General features: G+C 37.6%; 1 long non-coding RNA gene across 2 annotated transcripts in view; it reads right to left on the bottom strand.

The window, feature by feature from the left end:
- LOC122183287 overlaps nucleotides 1-21,641 on the bottom strand; it is a 78,775-nt gene that overhangs the window by 39,181 nt on the left and 17,953 nt on the right. Inside the window, exon 1 of one of the 2 annotated variants that reach the window (XR_006180196.1) lies at nucleotides 3,281-3,335. The exons of the other annotated variant lie outside the window; for it this stretch is intronic. This is a non-coding gene — a long non-coding RNA (uncharacterized LOC122183287). Of the gene's footprint in view, nucleotides 1-3,280; nucleotides 3,336-21,641 lie in introns of those variants that run through there. 2 annotated transcript variants of the gene reach the window in all.

The following is a 21,641-nucleotide window of genomic DNA, read 5'->3' on the forward strand; positions in this document are numbered from 1 at the left end:
TACTACATGAACAGTTCATCATACTCAGTTGACAAGAAAGTTGTGCACAGAAAGCAGGAACACTTTAGCAGTACATTTTGAGAAAGAAAACACAAATTAGGCTATGTTTATTAATAGCACCGCTGGAAAGGAAGAATTTTAAAGGCAAGCACAAGTTTAGACACCTTGCTGTCAGGTAAAATTATTTGCATGATATAACTGAGGTTTTGGAGCTATTTCTGGCAGTTATTTCTCCAGTAACTACCATGCTAAGTTGCTCTAAGTTGTGCTAAGTTCACATAAACACTCCCAGTAGGGAGCAGCTCAGCACAGATCACACACACAGCTCAGGACACACTGGACTTCTTACCCTTAGCTACTAACAAAGCACACCCAGGCTGCAGGGCTTTCTTCAGCATCTGCTTTTTCTTTGTTTGTTTTTTAATTAAAAATTGCTTATAAACTGCCCACCTTCTTGAGTGAATCCTGGAAAAGTTTTTGCAGTTCCAGTCACACGTTTCCAAGCACAGCACAGGTTTCTATCACTGCTTTTTTTCCCCCCCTCAAGGAATGCAAAAATGGAAACTCGTTCTTTCATTAGCAATATCCTCCTCTCTAAAATTGGCTGTTTTTCTTTTTAACTCCTAGTCCCACTAGTTCATCAACAGCTCCGAGTGTAAGTCTCAAATATCTTGCATGCAAGAAAAACACAGCTAACAGAGTCTAGAAATAAATAAATCATAGCACGCTAAAACTGAGAAATTTTCCCTAAAATGCAAGAGAAATCCCAGGTGGAGGGAATCAAACAGTTCTCAGAGCATGTCTGCTCATTTCCAACTTCCACAATGCATACTAGCCTCATTCCAAAGAAGAGTTTTCTTGAGCTACCTGGTTTAACTTCCCTTACTTATAAAGATATCCTAGAGCATGGGAATCGGCAGTTCCTGAGGGAGTAATAAAAAGGAGGGATGTGAAAAGAAAGAAAAGTTACACTTTGCAGACCTCCTAACCTGGGTTTTATTTGCTAAAAATGGAAAACTGAATCTACCTTTGAGACTGTTATAAAAACATAAGCAGTTTCCTCTGACTCCCTTGTTCATTGAAGTTTTCTTGTTCCCCCTCTCCTTTAAGAACACTGCCCTACTGCAAAGGGCATTAGAAATAAGGACTGTATTTCAACTGAAGGTAGCAAGTAAAAAAGCTTTCCTAATTACGTTGCTGATTACTTGAACAATCCTCCATTTGACAATATCAATTATAGTAAAAGAGAATGTTTTCATTACACTGAAGAGAAGAGAAAGTGTTATGGTTCTTTTTCCTGCTTCAAAATTTATAGACTATGAACTGGACACAAAGTCCACCTGAACTCCAAAGAGTCAATTAACCTTCCTAAAAATACAAGTTTTTCCCCTGCACAAATGTCTGCGCTGCATAATTCATATTTCATGTTCCTCCCAGTAGCTCCTTAACCTACCAGGGACAAGCTAACCTCAAGCCTCAGCAGTAAGTGTGCTACAGCCTGTTACTGGTTCTACCTCGATATCTGCACTGTTGTATTTATATTACACAGAAATCAGCAAGCAGTCAGAATGATTCTGACACATCTGGCAATGCCAGCAGTGCAACACAGCTCAATATCATAAGAATGTTTAATCAGATTAAGAAAAAATAAGAAGAAAACACAAAAGAAACTTCCACAGCAAGACCTGTCTGTAAAAGGTAACACCATGCAGTGATTGTGCTAACAGCAGAACAGTGATGATGCCCTCCATTAAATCATTTCCCTAGGTTTAACCTTCAAGATAGTTTAAATATTCATTTTTCAACCACTCTTTCTAATCCCATTTTCCAGCTGGGTGGCTCAGAAGGGTGAGTATCAGCCCCTCCCCACCCTGCTGGTGGTGGCAGACCCCAGCTGCCTCCAATCCTGCACCTCATCAGGTTCAGCTGGGTAGCACACACAGTTAGAGCAGCCAGCACAATGGACCCCACTCAGACCAGTATCATCCCCAGGCCCTTCCCAGTGTTTGGCTACATTCAGGTACACTCTGGAAGCTGAGCACGAGGCAAGAATAACTGTCTTTTGAAATAATGAGTAGTAAATACAGGAAATAGCAGTTCCCCTGTAGTATTAAGTACTGCTGCTCTACTGCAGATCTAAACTGACAACACTAGGTATTAAACAACAGTCTTCAGCTTCATCACATTCATAAGGTGAAACTTTTCGGGTTCCACAGAGCATGAAGTTTTTCTCCTTACCCAGAAAGGCCATTGCTCTGCATCACAGAGCCTGCAGCATTGAGGCACAGATGGACTGCACTGCAGGAGCCCACCAGGTCCTGCTACCCCCCCTCTCTGCCCACACTCCCTAAAGAAGCCTGTTGCCAGTAGCTGCCTCATTCCACTCAACCACGTTACATGGTGCAAAGGGAACAGAGAGCGCTCAACCTATATACTATAAGTTAACTTATTCAATGAATTCTGACTTAAAATCTTTTACTTCATCCAACAATAGATATATCCTTAATGAAACAGCCTAATCACACCATTCCTGTTTTTAACCACATCCTTTTCACATTTCACACTAGCTTGTTTGACTATTTTAAGATCAAGAAAGCTCAACATTAGATGCCATTTAATAACTGGAATTAAGTTAACGGTATTTCACAAATAATGGCATATATGAGTAGTGGGACTCAGGTACAATTAAACCAGCTCATTACAGAGCACTGCAAGCTTGTTTACTGTAACTACGTTAAGTAATTTTCTCCTCCTGCTTTAAAAATAAAAAGCTTCATTTACACCATTCCCAATGGCCCAATTTCAACCACAGCTTTTAAGGGTAAGGTTTTAAGGAAGAAAGCAAGAATTGTGCAAGTTGTCATACAACTCATTAAAGGAATAACTTGAAAAGTTTTCTATAAAAGAACAGTCATACTTCCACCATAATTGCTATCAACTGCACAAATAACAACCTTACTCCAGAGAAGTACCATTCTGATTTCTTTTTCAGTGTTGGGTCCGGATTTAGTAAGAAAAGAAAGCTCAAGTTCTACTGCTTACAGCCTTCAGGAGCTCAAAGCAGTGAGGTAAGTACCTCAGCCCTACAGCTGAAAAACATTTTCACCAGTTACCCTCCATCGCACAGCATCATAATCTGCCCCTGCATTACCATCTTATGTACGTGTAAGAGCATATTAGATATATTAAAATATATGCACACGTATAAGAACATCACCACATCAGAAAGCAAGGAAATGCATTTCCATTTTTTAAGCAAGAATCTTCTAGAACAACCTACCTAGAGGAGTTGCTGGCCAGACCTCCGCTCATGAGCAAACCTCCACAAGATCAGGTGCTTTTTGCTCCCTCATCTATTTAAAAGATTCTCCTAAATACCACTCCCCCTCCCCACCCAGGTGTAACTCATCACAGCAGCAGCTGCTCTCACCCTCCCCCCACTTGCATAGGGGATGGGGAAGAGGGGACAGATACCAATCCTTACTGACTTCAACAGGATTAAATTCAAAAATCTAAGTTCAAAATATCACACCAAAACATTTCTGCTCATCAGCCTTCCAAAATTAAATCTGAAAATTTGCTCTAAGGCTGTTATGAGCATCAGATTGTGCAAGCAATTTTGTAGCTTATGTAAGACTCCAGAGACTACACGCACCAGCACCACATATGCTTTCTCTACACGGAAAGTTAGCTCATCGCAACCAATGAGCTTGCTGCTATATGTGCTGGGAGAAGGGGAGTGCTATTCCACTGCCTATCAAAATTAATCCTCATTTCAGGAAAGATGAAAAAAAAAAAAAAAGGAAGACTAAAAGAAGTATGGCTCAGTAGCCTTATGGTAAGCACGAGTCTACTGTTTCCACCCATACCTATTTGTACCCAGTGACATCTAGAACAAAATGCATCTAAGGCTGTACAGGAGTAAGATGGAGCAGAACCCTGCAGAGCCCCTTCTCCCTGTAAAACACTTTTCAGCTGCAGTCAGCATTATTTTCCTCCTCACACTGGCACTTTGCATTCATTGTGTCCCAGTAACAAAGCTTCAAGAGTTCTTCACATGGAGATACTCTTCATTGGTGCTGTAAGAAAGAGAATTCAATGCATATGACCTATTCCTCAGAATTAAGAATATAACCAGTAGGAATTTACATAAAATGTGGAAGTAGCAACAGAACGTTCTGTGATGGTGATACTTTTTTTAGACTTCTTCTAAAGGAAAAACTATAGCTATCTGTTTCTACCACACCCTCTGGTGTTTAACCTCCTTTGAACTCAGCTGCTATTCAGATCAGATCTCTGTATTCTGGGCATGGCAAGAATTCAACAACTCTTCCTGGCTAACTGTAAAAAGTCCATTTGATTGAAATATCAGGGTAGCTACCTACCCACAGACATGTATTTGGAAAGTATAAAAAAGTCTCCTACATTTGAAAATCAGCTGATTCCATCCCATCATTGGCTCATTTGTGGCAATGGGATGTCCAACATCGATCTCTTACAAGGAAATACTGAGCTGAAAAATGGATGCTGACGCCTACAGTTTTGGTTGAAGGCTTGGCATTGTGGGTAGAACTCTCTCAAAGACTGAAATTCATTTCGTCTGTAACTTCAGGAGTCACATTCAGAATGTGCTGAAGATATGATGCATTTAGAAGGACACATTCTCTGGCCCACCATGACTGAAGTATAACATTGGGCCAGAACTTGTGTAATCTGGAGGTAAATCCGAGGTAGCAAACAGACCCAAATTCACTACGCCAAATAGCCATGAATTAATACAGCTCTGCCACTCCTTGTTCATAGAGAAAACTTTTTAAAAATGCAAAATATAGTTCATTTTTGCTTTACAAGCATTTGGGTGATAGATTAAAATGTATATGTGAACTGAAAGGAAGAACAAAGGCACGTTTCTCTTCTTTCATCTGCAGTCAATGCTGCGTAGTTTGACCTTGCAGATTCCAAAGAAAGATGGGTAACTCTTGGGAACTGTTTGCAAAGTTCTGTGATTCTTACTGTACCTACAATATAATGTGCACTTGGTATGCATATATTAAATCTCATTAACTATAATAATGGGCACATATACAAAGAAAATATTTTATACACCATACCATATTCAGAAAAGTACTCCCGGAGAGTCTAATACATTCAAAAGACCTAATCGTGTTTGCTATTGCAGAGAAGGTAATTTCAGACTCTTCAGCTCCTAATCTGTGTAGTTCTTCACATGTTCTGTTCTTCAGCAAATTTCTGCACTGAGGAGCACCTTAAATTCTGTCCCACAGTGTTACACTGACATTTTATCAGTCAGTACCTTACAAATTTGTTCTAACAGTTTTGATCATGCTAACCAAGATCCCGCACTTAAATTCTATGGCATTTCTCTGCCTATAGCCTGACTTAGCATGACCACTACTTCCCTGCTGCCCATTCTCTCAAGCCAACAAAGCAAGGAAGTGAAATCTAATAGAATACCCGATCAGATTATTCATCAAGCTCAGCAGTGAGAATGGGAGCCTGGAAAGAAGCTGGAGCATCCATGACGTTTTAAATATTTCAAAGGCATTCTACAATTTACCATGCCTGAGAAGACTGTGATGTATTTTTCTGCTGCTTTTTTCAGTTTCTTAATTCTAAAATCTACCTCTATTATATAGTCCTACTTTTGCAATAAACTAAAATATTACAATGGATTTTTTTTTCATTTCATGAACAAACATGATCTAAAATTATTTTAGATAATTCTGAAGTTCATTACTAAATACAAAATTCTCTGCTCCTGTACTGGATTCCTCAGGAACAAGCTTGCTAATGGATTGTACAAATCTGCTCTGTTTCCAGCACTTACCAAGGTAATTTAAAATCCATAGCTTTTCTTGTGAGAAAGAAAATGAACAAATGTTTGCAGGATAAAACATTATGGCTGCATGTTTTTAATTGAAAATTTCATTTTCTTTTGTTTGTGACTTTTTCAAATATTTAAACAGTTTTGTGGTAAAAAATATACAGTATATGAAATGAATGGTAATGCAGTGTGTAGTTAGGATTTTATTGGATCTCATCTGGATGAGCTGGATAATTCAGATAATCATATTAACAACCTAACTAGATATATTTTCATCAAAACAACATTAAATAATCTATTTCATATTGTGGTAACCTGTATGTGAGCAGCTTGCAATTTAACTGTGTCATTCATTTTCAGTTATTAATTGAATATAATCTAAGTATATTTATTCCTATAAACCTTTTATTTTCTCTACTAAGTTTTATTATTTCAAACATAAAGCAGATATGAAGAAATGCAGCTGACAGAGTCGAATTCTGCATATGATAGACATTGCCATGAATTCCAAATTTACTTTTTCTGAGAGTTCACCGCTGGAAAATAGAGTCAGGAACTCCACAGACATCTGCCAATCCATCATATAGGGAACATATTCCAAAACTGCAGCTAGACAGTAACACAAAGTCCTAAGAGGTGAAAAATCTCATCTCCTAAAATCAGACTGATGCTAATATAACACTGAAGGTGTTCATCAATAGGCACTAAAAGCACATATATTTCTCTCCCAGGCAAATGACTCCAGGCTCAGCAGCAGCAGCCTCTATTGGTGAGAACACAAGCAGAAATCTCCCTGCTAGATCACAGTCTTTTCTTTGTTCTGCTTTCAGCGGGGAAATTAGGTGCCAGGAATGGTCAGTGGCTTTTGGGCCACAAGTGGGAGGTGGGAATGCCAGAATGAATTGAAGCTTCGTGGCTGTTTTATGGACTCCTTGCTGCCCTCTGAACTGCACGGGGCTGTGCTGATGGACTCTGTGGGTCCCTCTAGACTGGTTCTTGGGAAGCACAGTTCCAAGAGCCATGGAGGCTCAGCATTTCTCAACTCCCTGCAGCACTGCTGGATACCAAGCAGTAATGCTACAGTTCCTGTAAAGCCCCATCCCCCAGGCAATCAGAAATCTGGTTTCCATTACCACGCGCCTTCAAGCCCTGTGCATTCCTCACCCCGCTCCCAGTGTCCCGTCTGCGCAGCCGGGGCCAGGAAGCTCCTTACACAGCCCTAATGAGTTCAAGGCTGGAGCTCGGCCCGAGCGGGGCTGTGTGAAGCACAGCAAACTTTTGAACTGTGTGTTTCTTATTGAAACTCACACCTGCTATTTGTTTAGCTATGGAAGATACCAAGTGGATTCAAAGGGAACAAAAACACTTCTCCTTTGAAGATTCTGGTGTAATTTATTTGGCTATTTCTGGCCAGTTCCTGAGGAACATGATACATGTCTGAAAGATTTAAATAAGCTTGTTCCAATTTATATTGTTTTCCATTATGAGGTATGGCACACAATAAGCAGGATTTCCAATGTATTACTCTGGAAATGGAAATTGTCTACTCTGCAAATGTCCCCAAGCTGGGAGAGGCCATTAGCAGTCCTGCCACCGCACTGAAAGGATGGGGCAATCAGTGCTCCCAGAATATCCCACTGAAAAATTAGCAGCCATGAAATCTGCCTATTCTTACGGTGCCAGCAGCAGGGCTGGCTGAGGAGCTCTGTCACTGCTACCCTGAGAACCTCACCTGCACACTGTGCACAGAGCTGTTCACAAAAAGGCATCGCCGGTAAAATCAGGACAAAAGTTGTCATTTTCTCCCAGATCAGACCTTAACAGTATTTTCACTCTCTACACACAGCAACCTTTTGAATCCCTACATCTTGTGGATTTGCAGCCTCTTAAAGAAAAACAGAGCTGGATGGGAATGAAGGTGCTTCCAACTTGGAAAATGCATACATCAGGTATGTTCTTGCAAATGATTTCAAAACTAGTACAAAATTAACAAAACAAAAGGCCAAAAAAAAAAAAAACAGAAGTCTGCCCTGCAGTATTTTTAAATGCCTCCAAACAGCAACACTGGCAGATATGTACTTAGAGTGCCTGCTCTTCTTTTAACATGAGCATACACGAGTATGGAAGGCTTTTCATTTTTTTCTTTTATTTTCTTTTTTAAACAGAACCAAAGGCAGTGGTTCCAACATAAGTATAGATAAGCATGGCTTCAGAACAAACTTTTTTACCAAAATAAAAATAAAACAGCACAACATAAAAAATGAAATAAAATAAAAATAAAGTAAAATAAAGCAACAGGCATCTTCAAAGCCCTACCAGTAATTCTGGATGCAGACTTCAAGCGCTTCCCCCGGGAAGCCGGCACAAAGAGAATCCCTGCAGCTCTGCAGCACGTCCCATTGACAAAGGTAGCACTTCAGCAGGAAAATCTCTTGTGTTTATATTAAAAGTAGGTCAGAGACACACACATTTTACTAACTTTCCTCTGTGCATTTAAAATGATCTTACATTAGGATTTTAGGAGAATTTCTCTACTTTGAAAATAATTTTTATTAAATTTGACATCTGCAATCACAGAAATCTCTTTCATAGGCTTAAAATACTGATATATAGTTAAATTTCTGTAGAAGATAAACTGATGAGAGCAAAGGAAATGACTTTTTGCATAGTCCGCTTTCACAAATCTCACTGCCAGTGGAAATGAGAAATCAGTAGTGTCTTTTCTCACATATGAATGTCAAAAGATGCAAAGTCTAGAGCGTTCTGTCAGGAGTCAACTGCACACTGTAATTCCTTTCATTAATTGCTTTGTTGTGAAATTCACACCAAGAAAATTCTTTATCAGTTGCTTCCGCTGTAATTTAGTACCAAACCCACCCGGTATTATATATTTTTTAATTTTTATTTTGTCTAGACAAAGCTATTTCTAATTTATTGCTGCATATCATTTGCAATTGGATCCTTCAAATTTCCTCCCCTAACTCCTGACACCTGGCTTTCGTTACTTCTAAGACAGACAAGGACACCAGGGCATTCACTGCACACATTGTAAAAGCAACACTTTAAAAGGATGGCGGACACATGCATATAAACAGAAACAAAAAAGCCTCCTACGTTCCTGAAAACATGAGAGTTCATTATTGCTGGAGCAGCAATCTGATATAATATGGAAGAGATTTTGTATTTCAGCAGTTTAACACAGCAGCCCGTGCACACAGAACAACCTCACGGCGACCAGGAGGTCAGTGAGGGCAAGTGGTTCCCAGCAGCTGGGAGCCACGAGTAAGCACAAGCTGCTGGACACCCCACTGGAGTTAGTGGGAGTACTCAGTCCATCTGAGATTGGAAAGTGAAAGTTTTAAAGGCTTGAAAATATTTCAAACAAATATTGAGACCAGTAATGCTATTCATTTTGCATTTTTGATGTATTGGTAGTGGTAGCAACACAACTCCACCTGAACTGTAAAACTAAGTAATGCCAGGGGGCATGCAATAACATTGTGAATGTGTGTGCTTTTTGTCAGACAACAACAGAGAAGTCTGTCATGGGCAGATAGAACACTGAAAAATTGAAGACATCTAATCAAAGTGCTATAGACTTTGAGGAATTATTATAATAACATATACTGTCGCAATAAATCATACCTTGTTCTCATACATAAAAAACCCTATCTAACCTCAAGAAGCAACGTGAAACAGTTCTGTATATAATTCTGAGCTTACAGAATTATATTTTCAGCTGTACATTTACACCTGGTCACATCGTACTGTTGCACAATTAATATCTTTTACACTTTGCTGACCTCACCCTGGAACTCCTTGTCCAGGTAGAAACACCAACAAAATAGATGATTTTGCTGTTCTTTTCTCTTTTTAGTACTTCCTGAAAAACTCAAGTTAGATCACTAATGTTACTTTGCGCTTTTCTTTAGGAAAGTCCTTAGGAGAAGTCTTGAAGAAGGCAAAGTAATGTATGATTCAAATATGAATGCATGCAGGATTTGACAGAGTTTCGTCCATTACACTTTTACTTTCTCTGCTTGATAATAGTTTTACCGATTCCTCATCACGTGCTGAGCTCCTATTTTTTTTATTATTAATTTTTTATTATTATAAACTATGGTGACATTCTGGGAATCTCAATCTCTTCTCATAAGCACTACAGCACCAACGTAATATCACTTGTGTTAATTTTCACTTCAATAGTCAGACACTACCTAAAACATATGGTCAGATTTTTCACAATGGCAATAATCAAAGGAGACAGAATTTGAAATTCTCATTTAGGTACTTAAGAACTTGAAAGCATATTTAATTTCAAAGTTGATTAGTAGGCCCATTGACTTCAGTGAGTGACTGAAAAATCAAACTGGCTATATCAAGGATCAGGTTTTAGAAGCCAATTTTCAAACTACTGTTCTTCAGAGAGTAATAGACTTGTATTAAAATGGCAATTTGGACAATAGCCAAAGCCTCAGCTATTCTAAGTTCCATGCAAACGTTCCTTTATGCAAATCTCCAAGAGCTACCATGCAAGGATGCAAATTTACATTAGCAGCTAAGAAGTGTTAGAGATGACTTAAGGCTTATACCGGTACCGCGTTATCCAGGATGCTTCCCTTAGAATTCTTAAAGCAGGTGGCTTTTGAGAACCTACATGACATACTGATTAATACAGAAGCTGTATATTTTATTACTTTCGTTATTTTATTATTCTATTGTCAAGGTAAAACTTGAAAGAGAACTAGGTGCATTTTGCAAATAAACTGAAAGCCAAAATTCATTATGGAACCACGAGTGACTGAACAATTTATTCATTGAATTTTACTCTTTTCCCTCAAACTAACTATTCACAAAGAGATTTTATTATCAAGATAGCTTGTATTATTCATATTGTTCAGTAAATCATTTATAAAAACTTATTTCAGCAAAAGTTTTTTAACAGCACAGTTGCAATGTAAATGTTCATTTCATTGCAAAGTTCATATGGGTTTTTTAGACTTACTAATTGGCTGCTTGGAAATTTTAAGGAAGTGAGAAAATGGAAAGAAGGAAAAATAATGGAAAAGCCTCATGCAAATTCTAAATTTTCACCAAAAAAATCCAGGGTTTTATGAAAAAATTCTCACATATACTTTGGCAATTGTGGTCTACGTTTGAGTACAGAAAGCTGATAGTTGTCAGAGTTCATGGTTTGTCCATGTTCCAGGACATCCAGGAGAATCACTCCTTTTACTATCCCAAAGGACAGGACACATCACTTTACCCGCTGAGAGCTGCCTCTTGAACTTTTCCTTCAATGGGGAATTCATGTCACCACTCTGAGGACTACTGTTTTGACTCCAGCTTGTAGTGGTGACAGCACATCTCATCTCCATTAATGACACGATACAGGAAACTGCCACCTTCAGCCTGGTATTGGTTCAATAGATCCTGACAAACTTACACGTGATGTTCTGTCTGTTCCCACGTGAGCATTCATGGGACTCACCTGGTACAAACTTTGTGATGTTCCAACCATACAACACCATAGTTCTGAACATCTCTGAGAGGACAAGTATAAGCAGATAAAAAAACAAAATGAAACAAAAACCAAACCAAAACAAAAATGAAATAAAAGGAACAACAAAGAGATAAGGAGAAATTGTAGAAAAATTATTTTAACATAATGAATTTCCCAAGATAGCAAGCAAATGAAAGAGAAAACAGTAAATTTGGCATAACCTTAAACAGAATGCTGCAAAAGTTCTATATTGCGTGATAAAACAAAACCAGATTATTGGCATTATGATAACAAGAAGATCTGACTTCTTATGAAGACTCAAATTCCTATAAGAATGTACCTCCATCACCTCTGTCTTCTGTAGGAGGTCACACAAAGACATCCACTCTCACTGAGTCGAATGAAGAAAAAATCCTATTCAGATCCCTACTTATCCAGCCAAGCTACAAAGAACTCATGACAACACATCTCCAAATTAAAATGGAATTATGCAGATGAAATGCTTCCTTTCAAACCGAGATGACATAAAAGTACCAAAAGGTTGAAATGAATCAGTAGGCTAAGGCTGGCTCCAATGGCTGAGACAAACAGCAGAGATCTCTGCTCCAGACAGGAATACTAACTACAAAAGTAAGAGTTTCATGAGCTATGGGACTCTGCATATTTTTAAGATGCTGAAAACATTTTGACCCTACAATCCAGAGTAAACCTGTGTTTCCACATCACTGTTAAAGGAGACAGGATACAACATTCAAAGTATCTCAGTTTCTGCTGCAAGTAAGATTATTCCTGAGAGAGAAAGCTCAAGAATAGAGTATTCATGCTGGAAAAACAATCAATCAGATGAGAGAGGTAAAGTAGCTTACTGCTTTACTCCCCAAAAAGTAAAGAATTTACTGCATTTTCACAAGGATCAGATTGAGAAAGTACTTTTCACGTTCACAAAACAAACCAAAATGTGTTTAGAAAGAAACTGTATTCAACAGTTTGACAATTCCAAATAACAAAGAAAAGTTTTCTCTAGCACAGTGCTGAATTTCTGTGAGACAGTGACCCATATGTGCCTCAAGATCTAGATTTAACTAAGAAAGCCACAACAAATGTTTATGCATTTTTCTTATGGCAGAAAGGTAAAACACACACAAAAAAAATCCAACACTATATAAAACAATAGTTGCTGATGGGTGGGATAGCATAAAACTGAGCCTTCAAAAAAGAGATGCTCAGTACAGACTTTCTCTTCTACAGACACTCAAAAATATCTGTTTGTTTTGCAGGTTTTTTTTTCCCAGAACAAAATATTTTAGAGATGTTTGTGTTGGATTTTAAATAACCTACGAAGTCCAGGCCTTGAAGGCTTCCAAAAGGAACAGCAAAATTTGTCAGTGATATTAATGTTTAGTTTCCTTTTTTTCTAAATACTTTATTGTGTGTGTTCTAAAACAACATTTGGAGAGAAAGGCTACAATGCTTGTGGTTTATTTTTTTAAAATTGTGTTTCAATACCAGATTATTTCAGCATTAGAGTATGATCAGACACAGTTAAAGAAAATACCCAGCCTGCTCCAGAATCAGCCAGAACTATGACAATAATTGCAGTCATATGATGACAATAATTGCAGTCATATGATGATAATCTACTTTTGATCTTACTTATAAAAGAAAATACAAAGTGTTTCATATTCAGAAGCACTGTTAAAACAAATCAGTCAATCAACAACCTGAAAACGTATAATACATGTAACTGTACAAACCTGTATGTCCTAAGGACTTCTGAAGGGAGTCAGAGACTGCCCTGAACTGTGAGAGAGGAGGCCTGTAAATGGATGCAGTAGGGTTCTGTTAGTCCTGGCCATTGTCATTTCTGATTTTCACGGCAATGATTCAGCATAGAAAGCTAACAAGATCTTAGACAAAGAGCAAGGAGGAAACAAAATGACTTGGTAAGCATACAGATTGTACATAATTTTTCAAAAAAAAAGGAGTACTTCCTACTAAGCAGGACTACTTACGGAAATGGTAGGAAAGCATTAATGCATCCAAATAAAAATTTTCCATAGAAACATACATAAAAACATACATAAAAACATGCAATAAACATTTCCACAGAGAAGAATTTTCACAAACATTTGCCAAAATAAGATATAGTTACTCCAATTTTGTGTAGTTAAAACACTTTTAGTGAGAAACTGGAAGGGATAAATTGGAGATGGCAGAATTCCAGATCTGAGCACGGACCTGCATCCCAAGGAAGCTCTTCCATTAGTCTGATCAAGTCCAGCAGTACCTGCTCTAACACTACTAGAGACAATCAACCAAGAAAGGAAATGCTCCCAACACTGAATATCTCACCATTACTACAAATATTAGCTTGTTATTCTACTTAATGTGGAGAAAGAGACATATGTTTCACTCAGAAATACTTTGCATTGCACTGCCTAAAGCCTCGAATACTCCTTCAAGTTACAAAAATGCATTTCTTTATAATTTTTTATTACATTTCCTTCCGGTCTCAGGTATTTAACCAACACATGACTAACTCTGAGTTGCACAATTAAATCATCTGTTCATAAAGAACACTGAAAAACCAACCTCCATACCATGCAACCCATGTGTCACGTTCCCATTTGCCTCCCCAGCTCTCAGTCATCTCTTCTCACAAGCCTACTTAATTGTTCGCAGTCTGTAACCCACCTCATGTTTTTGATCATTCTAGTTGCCTGTTCCCGATTCTTCTCCAGTTCTATGCTGTCTTTTTTTTTTTAAGTGGCAGAAACACGTGCAGAATTACAGATGCACTGCAGACTTATACAGCTGTATCATGAGGCTCCCCTGTATTGTTCTCTGTTCCTTTCTTAATGCTTCTTAATATCTGAAGTCCTCTTAACCTATTACTGTAAGCTGAGCTGACACCGTTCAACAGATTTAATTTGTAGCTTAGTTTTCCTGGAACTAACCTGTTACTGTGTGGTTTAGCCTGTCAATGTTATCCCTTCATATGTGCAAGTTTTATTCTTGTTAATCATGTTATATTTATCGGCATTTAATTTTGTGTGCTATTTCAAAGCCGAGTCACTGAAGAACTTCTAAGGACTGTCTGGAACTCTTTGAAACCAGCCCTCGTTAGGCAGCAAAGGCCTGCACACATTTCAGTAAAGACTTAATAAGGCTTTTAAAAAAGGGACTCAAAATGTTAGTCTTTACAGCTAACTTAAACATTGAAAAGACAGGGGTTAATAAAGATAGAATAAGGATGTTAATCAGGAAGAAAAAAAAAGAGTAAAGCCAGTTTAAGGTACATGGAAATACAGGGAGAAATATTTCATTTTGCTTGCACTTCTTAAAATTGTTCTTACATTACAAAAAAAAAAAAAAAAAAAAAAAAAAGAAGTATTTTCACAGAGGATTAACGCACTGTTTATTGAATCATCTTGGGAAGAGTTGTTTTTTCCCTTACGGTTTTACGATGACCACCCATTTTCAGTTTCTGTCCTTTTTACAACTACTGTTAAGTAATTTATGATTAAAAAAAAAAAAAGCCCTGCCACACACCCTTTAAGATTATGGAGGATCACCCTGAAGCACCAAGCACTTCCCGTTGTTAACTCTAAACCAGTTTTAAAAACAGCCTGCTAAGATTCAGGAGGAAATCCCAGCAGACTCTTGAAGGATGAAGAACGTCATTCTCATGAGAGATTACTATGATTTTTTTCAGCAAAATTTGTAAATTAAATATGAATAAACAGCGAATATGTACTGATTACAATAACTGCAACAGTAGCACTCTTTCAGAAACACAAATCTAAGAATATTTTAAAGACATTCCCTTTATCTTCACCACAGAACTGGGGTTGTAAACTTAACGTTCCACCAGCACCCAAGCAGCTCTCTGGGGTTCACATAGGAAGGTTTTCAATGACTCAAGAGAATCAACTTCAAGCACAGCCATTGTATAACAAACAATTTTCTTCTTCATAGGAGGAATGCTATCAAATACCATGTTGCAGTAAGTTCACAATCTACCTTCCTGCCCAGTTACTGATGTTTCATACATTATATTATTTGAGCCAACACAATGCAATCAAAGGATATTAATGTTGTTACATGGCTAATTTAATAAGCCATGTCTGCCAACAGCACTGCTAGGGAACACTGACAAAACGTGGCTCAAGTCAAGGGAAGGCTTGCAGAGAACTCTCCTGAGGTGTGTTTGGATGTATTCCAGAACACTGTATCTGACATTTTCCCAAATATAATTTATTTAATGAAATATCTCCTATGTGGTCAAGCATGTAAGAATATGTCAATGCAGTTAGAGGAACAGAATTTTTTTTTACATTAAAATTTCTCTAGAAGCAAATAAAGCATGTGGTTATCTTCAGTCAGTGGGTACAATTCTGCTTTTTTTATACAGACAAATTAAACATCTCTGACTGAAATTGAGCTAATTGTCTTCTTTTGCAACACATCTTCTCACTGAAGTTTTCAGATAGGCAAAAACGTGACCGATTACCAGGTATCAAAATGCATTAGAAATAAATAGAGTAGCATATTCTGCGGTCTTAAATATTACTATAGAGATGGGAAGCATGGAGTCAAAACCATTTGTGGACAATCTGACATCAACGTAACTGTTTAAGAGGATACTAATGACAGGTGTTTTCATTAGTTAATCTCGTTGAATATACCAAGGACATTTTATGCATGATTTTGTTGCTGAAAATCAAAGAGCAGTTTGACTGACAGCCTCTCACTAAACTAAGCAGGTAAGAAGAAGAGAAAAAAAAAAAATAAATGGCAGAGTCTGCAGGCAGTAAAGATGACTGTCTGATAAAGGAGAAAGAAAAAAAAAAATCTCAAAATCAAATAAAGCAATCCAGAGACAAACTGTATGTCCTTAACACTGCCTCTTCAAAAGAAATAATTTTTGAGTTGGCCAAGTGTAAAATATAGTATCCCCCTGTTTCAGAATTGCAGCTAAAGCAGTACAGTCTTTTCCATTTGCAGCAGTGTGTTACTACTCTTAAACACACCCTGTAAAGCAGTCAATTATTGTGCATGCTGTATGAACCTGGGTCACACAAAAGGCAGGAAGAAATTCCGCAGGCCTGCTCCTTACCAAGAGGGGAATTACAGAGTAAATACTGCACGTCGGGTGTCACACTGGCTCAAGCTGAAGCACCAGTAGTAGTTTATTATTCCCTTTCTGCACCAACCAAAAAGATGAGTAGCACAGTTATTCAAGAGAATCTTTCAGGAGTGAGACAATGCTATTCCCTCCCATAACAAAAGTAAAAATGAACTCAAGATAAAATCCACATCTTACCAAGATCTTGTACCAACTGTACAGATACTAAAGCATAGGGCAAAGGAATTATTTCTATTTTTTTTAAAGGTGTGCATGCATATATAGTAATGCTGTGACTGTACCATCAAGAGCACTGGACCATAACAACACAGATTAGTCAATTAAGAATAGTCTAAAAGTTACTGAAATGATCACAGTATTAACAGTAGAGTGAGAATAGATTAATTTTGTACCAGTACCATTGTTCTCTTTAAACTATTCATTACTCAGTCATACTTTCTGTTCATGATCTTTTACAATGAAAAGTCATCACAATTCTAATTAGTAATATACAGTATAAACTTTGACAATACTTGTGGTATGTTTTATAATTCATTTGTTCCACATTATAATGATCAGAATGCACAAGAACTCTTCTTTGCCAAAAAATCACTAGCAATTTAAGCTCTCTGAAGCTACAGAACATCACTTCAGCCCCCTGAAAAATATCTGTCATGACAATGAGTGCAGTTTGGATAAGGTATCAGAGATACTTGAATCACTGTAAACAGTGAAGCAGCACTGTTTACGGCAGCTGGGAGAAGAGCTAACAGTAATTCTAGCTCACATATCAAACGTACACTAACACATTCTTGCAAGCATTCAAAGCAACTCACCTTAACATCTTTGTGAACATCTTCTGAGGAGTAAACTGCTTAAAATATTTATATCATCCAAATTGCTTTTAATAGGTTCCTACCTAGTTTCAAAAGCCTGCCAGAATATTAGTCATGCACAAAGTTTTGGGGGTTAATTAGGCTGATCATTAGCTATTCTACATGATCTGTAGATACAGATTTGCTTCTCAGATTTGCTTCTCAGTTGCTTTAGCAGTTACCGAGTGTGTGTTCCGAATGCTAAGGTGTCTAGATAAGAGCTGCAATTAATGGGGCAGATTTGTATTGCAACACTTCACTGATACCTAGTCTATGATCTATCATCTCCATCAGCTAATAGTAACACAGACAAATTATAATGGTATGAGTTGCGTGTGTAGCATCTGGCGGGCAATCTTATCTCTTATTGTTTCATCATATGCACTGCTGTTAAATCTGTCTAATAATCAGACAATTCCCTATCTTTTTTTTTCATTAGTTACACTCAGTGATGTAGCTAATGCATATAAAAATAAACTGCTGCTTACTGCTAGCTCCAGCACTAGTCTAACACACATCTAAGACCACTTTTTATCTGGCAGGAGTTTTTGTCCTACTAGAACATCAGGATTTAGGCCATTTGCCCAAGATTCCCAAATGGAAAATCACCCCAGAGAAACTCTCCAGAAAAGGCACAGTAAAGAGTGACACATCCTGAAAGTATCACATAATGAAAGATCACATAAATGGGAATATGTCATTCTCACGCAGTGCATGTAGGTTTTCTAGTAATCCTAGGCAGAAATTTGGGAGCCTTCTCTAGTGCATAATGAGCAATGTTCTATCTACGCCAGTACAGATAGCATGTCTTGCACATGTGACAGCTGCCACATCAGCACGTCAATGCTTTCAAACACTCCTGAACAGAGAGCTGATGGAAAACTGAATTGAGTGTGTTGAAGACAGTACCGCTACTCAGCGGTGAGCAGAGACTGGGAATGCAGATTCCAGACTGCTTTAGACCCTTTATAGAAAAAAATTGTTGTTAATCCACATCCACGCATTCAATGCCACTCTGCTACCAACTCAACTGAGCTTTCAGAGAACACACAACAGGAAAGAGACTGAACAAACACCCTCTCCTGCATGTTACCAGATCACAAAGTGATGGCCACTTACAGTTTTACTGCAAACATAAGAGACTAAACAGGTCATACAGTGGAACTGTCTGGTTATTTCTGTGAGGAAACTATTACACCTACCCTAAAATAAAATCATTTCAGACATAAATAGTGATGGAGGAGCTGTTCAGATTATGTCAACATGGAACTCCCCAAACAATGCTTTGCTCTTTTGATGAATTTGTTCTGAAGTTTTAAGAGCTGAATAGGCTTTACCTATATATCATCTATGCATACTTTCTAGAGCCATAAAGCAAACACAGCCCTCTTCTTAGGAGATGGTATTTTTGGACACAAGTAGAGAAAGGAACATACTGTTATCCCAGCTACCATTTCTCTGACACAAGTCCTCGTCTCCCTCCCTGCTTCAATACCACATGGATTTTTTGGGTGGACTCCCAGTACTCATCAGTCTTTGCCTCCCAGGATTGTCCAAGTCAGTGGTCTCATTTCTATCCTTCGGATCCTGACAAATTTACCCACAATCCTGACTTCAATTGCCAGTTTTCAAATTTGGCTTAGGCTTGTCTCAAGAGTCTGAATTTTGCAGAGAATAAATAGCAATCTTCAAAGAAACAGCAAAGAAAGTAAAAGCCAAGAGTAATCAGGGAAACAATAATACCACTGACTACAGCAACTGCTGTAAACTCAGGAAGAATTGAGGACCTCAAGAGATTATCTGACTGCAATCCTAGAGTCATCCTAAGTTGGACAAGATCCACAAGAATCACTGAGCTTTACTCCTGGCCCTACACAGGATCATCTAAAATTCAAACCCTCACTCTGAGAGCATTGGTTGAACACTTCCTGGACTCCAGCATCCTTGGTGCCATGACCACTGCCCTGGGAAGCTTCTGCCAGTGCACAAATAACTGCAATAAGATCATGCATATGTGTTTCTTCCATGTGATTTCCTCAACACAAATGCAAGTACACACTGTGCAAGTACACTTGCTTTGCTGGCAATCGAACTGGAATTATTTTAATTGGAGTTAAAAACAAAAAAAACAAAAAACAAGCCAGATGCTCCATACATAAGTTCTACATCTTTTCCCCCAGTCAGGCTTAACTGAAAAGTGATTAAGTTTTTGTTGCCATCATAAGGTCTCTCTTACCGCTTTAAAGAAAATGGTTGACTTCACTATCCTGTAAATGAAACTAGCAAGTTTCTAGAGAATTAAGTCATAAATGTGACAACTCTCTCTCCATCTGAAAATCTTATTGAAATAAAACAGGAAGAGGTAATTTTGAGATCTCTAATAAGACACCACTTGTGAAATAAAGAAGCTAAGCTTGCATAAAATACAGTGCTTCTTTCTCAGAAGTAGCATTTGAGGACTGACATTCCATTTCACATCCTTCTAAACAGCATGACGATGAGTTAAGAAGCAAAATATTTATTTACTTGTAAATAATTTAAATACATTTTCAGAACTCTTTTAAACTACTAAGGTTGCAACTGGGACATCACACTACATGATGAATTTCAAATACTGCAATCAGAATTAGACCTGTGTGGACTCAGGATATTGATTGTTGCACTTAATTCTTCAGTCACACAACCTCCAAACATTTTTTTTTAAACTGAAAAACAACAACAACAAACCACCACATGATTGCAAAGCTATTTTCATGATTGCTGGACGTTTGATGTTACAATCAATTTTATGTGTTGGGCAGCTTCAATCAGTTTGTTGCATCCAAAGAGGCTCTCTTAGCAATATTTTTTCTATTTGGACCGTAGATAAAATTGGCAAAAATAGTAATCAAGCGGAGATGTGGGAGATGTGGAATGTGCACACACTTTTCACTGTTTGATATTTTCAGAGACTGGTAACTTTATCTAAGCTGAGCAACAGTTGTTAGCAGATTAACTGGTGAGTGAAATTCCTGTATCTCATATAAAAGGGAAACAATAATGGTTGCTTTGGTTTAGCTTCAGATGTAAATTCTATAAACATTTAAGACATGTATGATAAAGGACCTCAGTCATTGGTACATGAAATTTTGTTTTTTCACCTTAAGCATTATTATCCTTCTGCCTTTTTGTAATCTTACTGTAATATTGTAATCTCCTTGTAATATTATGAAAGAATCAGCTTCATCAGTCCTACTCTTTCATACACGGAATCAGTGAGGAGAAAAAAAAATTACAAAGAGCCCCAATTTAATTCAGAGGTTTCTCCAAAGATTTAGCATTTTCCTATCCCACAATGCCTCCTTTCTTAAGAAAGAAAGCCAATTACAATACCACACAACATTTTCAGTTGAAAATTAAGAACATAAACATAGCTAACAATGAAGATGCCCGCCACACTAGAGCCTCCTCATGGTATTACTGTTTCCTGATGACTCTACCTAGTATCCTCTGCATCCTCTCTTCGTCTGTGAAACCCTGCACCCACAGAGCTGTTACCCTCACCCCATGACTCCAACTCCTCATGTTCACTCCTTAAAGGACACAAAGGCTATATATAAAGCATTATATATATATATATATATATATACATATAAACATTATATGTATGTAAATATATGTAAACATATATATATATATATATATATATAAAATGTATAACTTAAACATTAAAAAAAAAAAAAAAAACCCAAAAAAACAACAACAAAAAAAAACCTTCCCATAATTGACAGAGTATCAAGCTTTAAATATAAATTCTTCCTTCACTGCCATTTATGATTTACAAAGGTTCTCCGTTTACATTTTAATTCCTGCTGTCCCCTTTCTGGGGGCAATAGGAAGAGTATCAGATTCTCATTATTTATTATAAAAGGAAAACTACATGAAATCTTAGAGATGAATTTGAGATGCTGCAACCTTTCTGCTTCACAATACAATCATTCTAATGAAAATAATGTAAAATGGTAATTATACACGAGTACTAGCTGCCTGCACTAACATAAGCTACTATATCCCACTATAAGCAGTCAGGACTGGCTGAAGTTACCATTACTGTTGCTGCCAACTGAAGTTATCATTTTGCTGGAGCCTAAAATCACAATTTTAAAGAAGAAAGGAAAGAAATGACATCATGCCATGCATGAATCAGCTTTTCATGAGACATTTTAGTATTTAGTGATTTATCATTCTGCAAGAGGCATGTTCTCATAAACTAGCCATAAAAACCCCTTTAAAGTGCTCTGATTCAAACCA

This window comes from Lagopus leucura, unplaced genomic scaffold (assembly GCF_019238085.1).
Source record: "Lagopus leucura isolate 7727_CA_CO unplaced genomic scaffold, USGS_WTPT01 Super-Scaffold_100017, whole genome shotgun sequence".
NCBI lineage: Eukaryota > Metazoa > Chordata > Aves > Galliformes > Phasianidae > Lagopus > Lagopus leucura.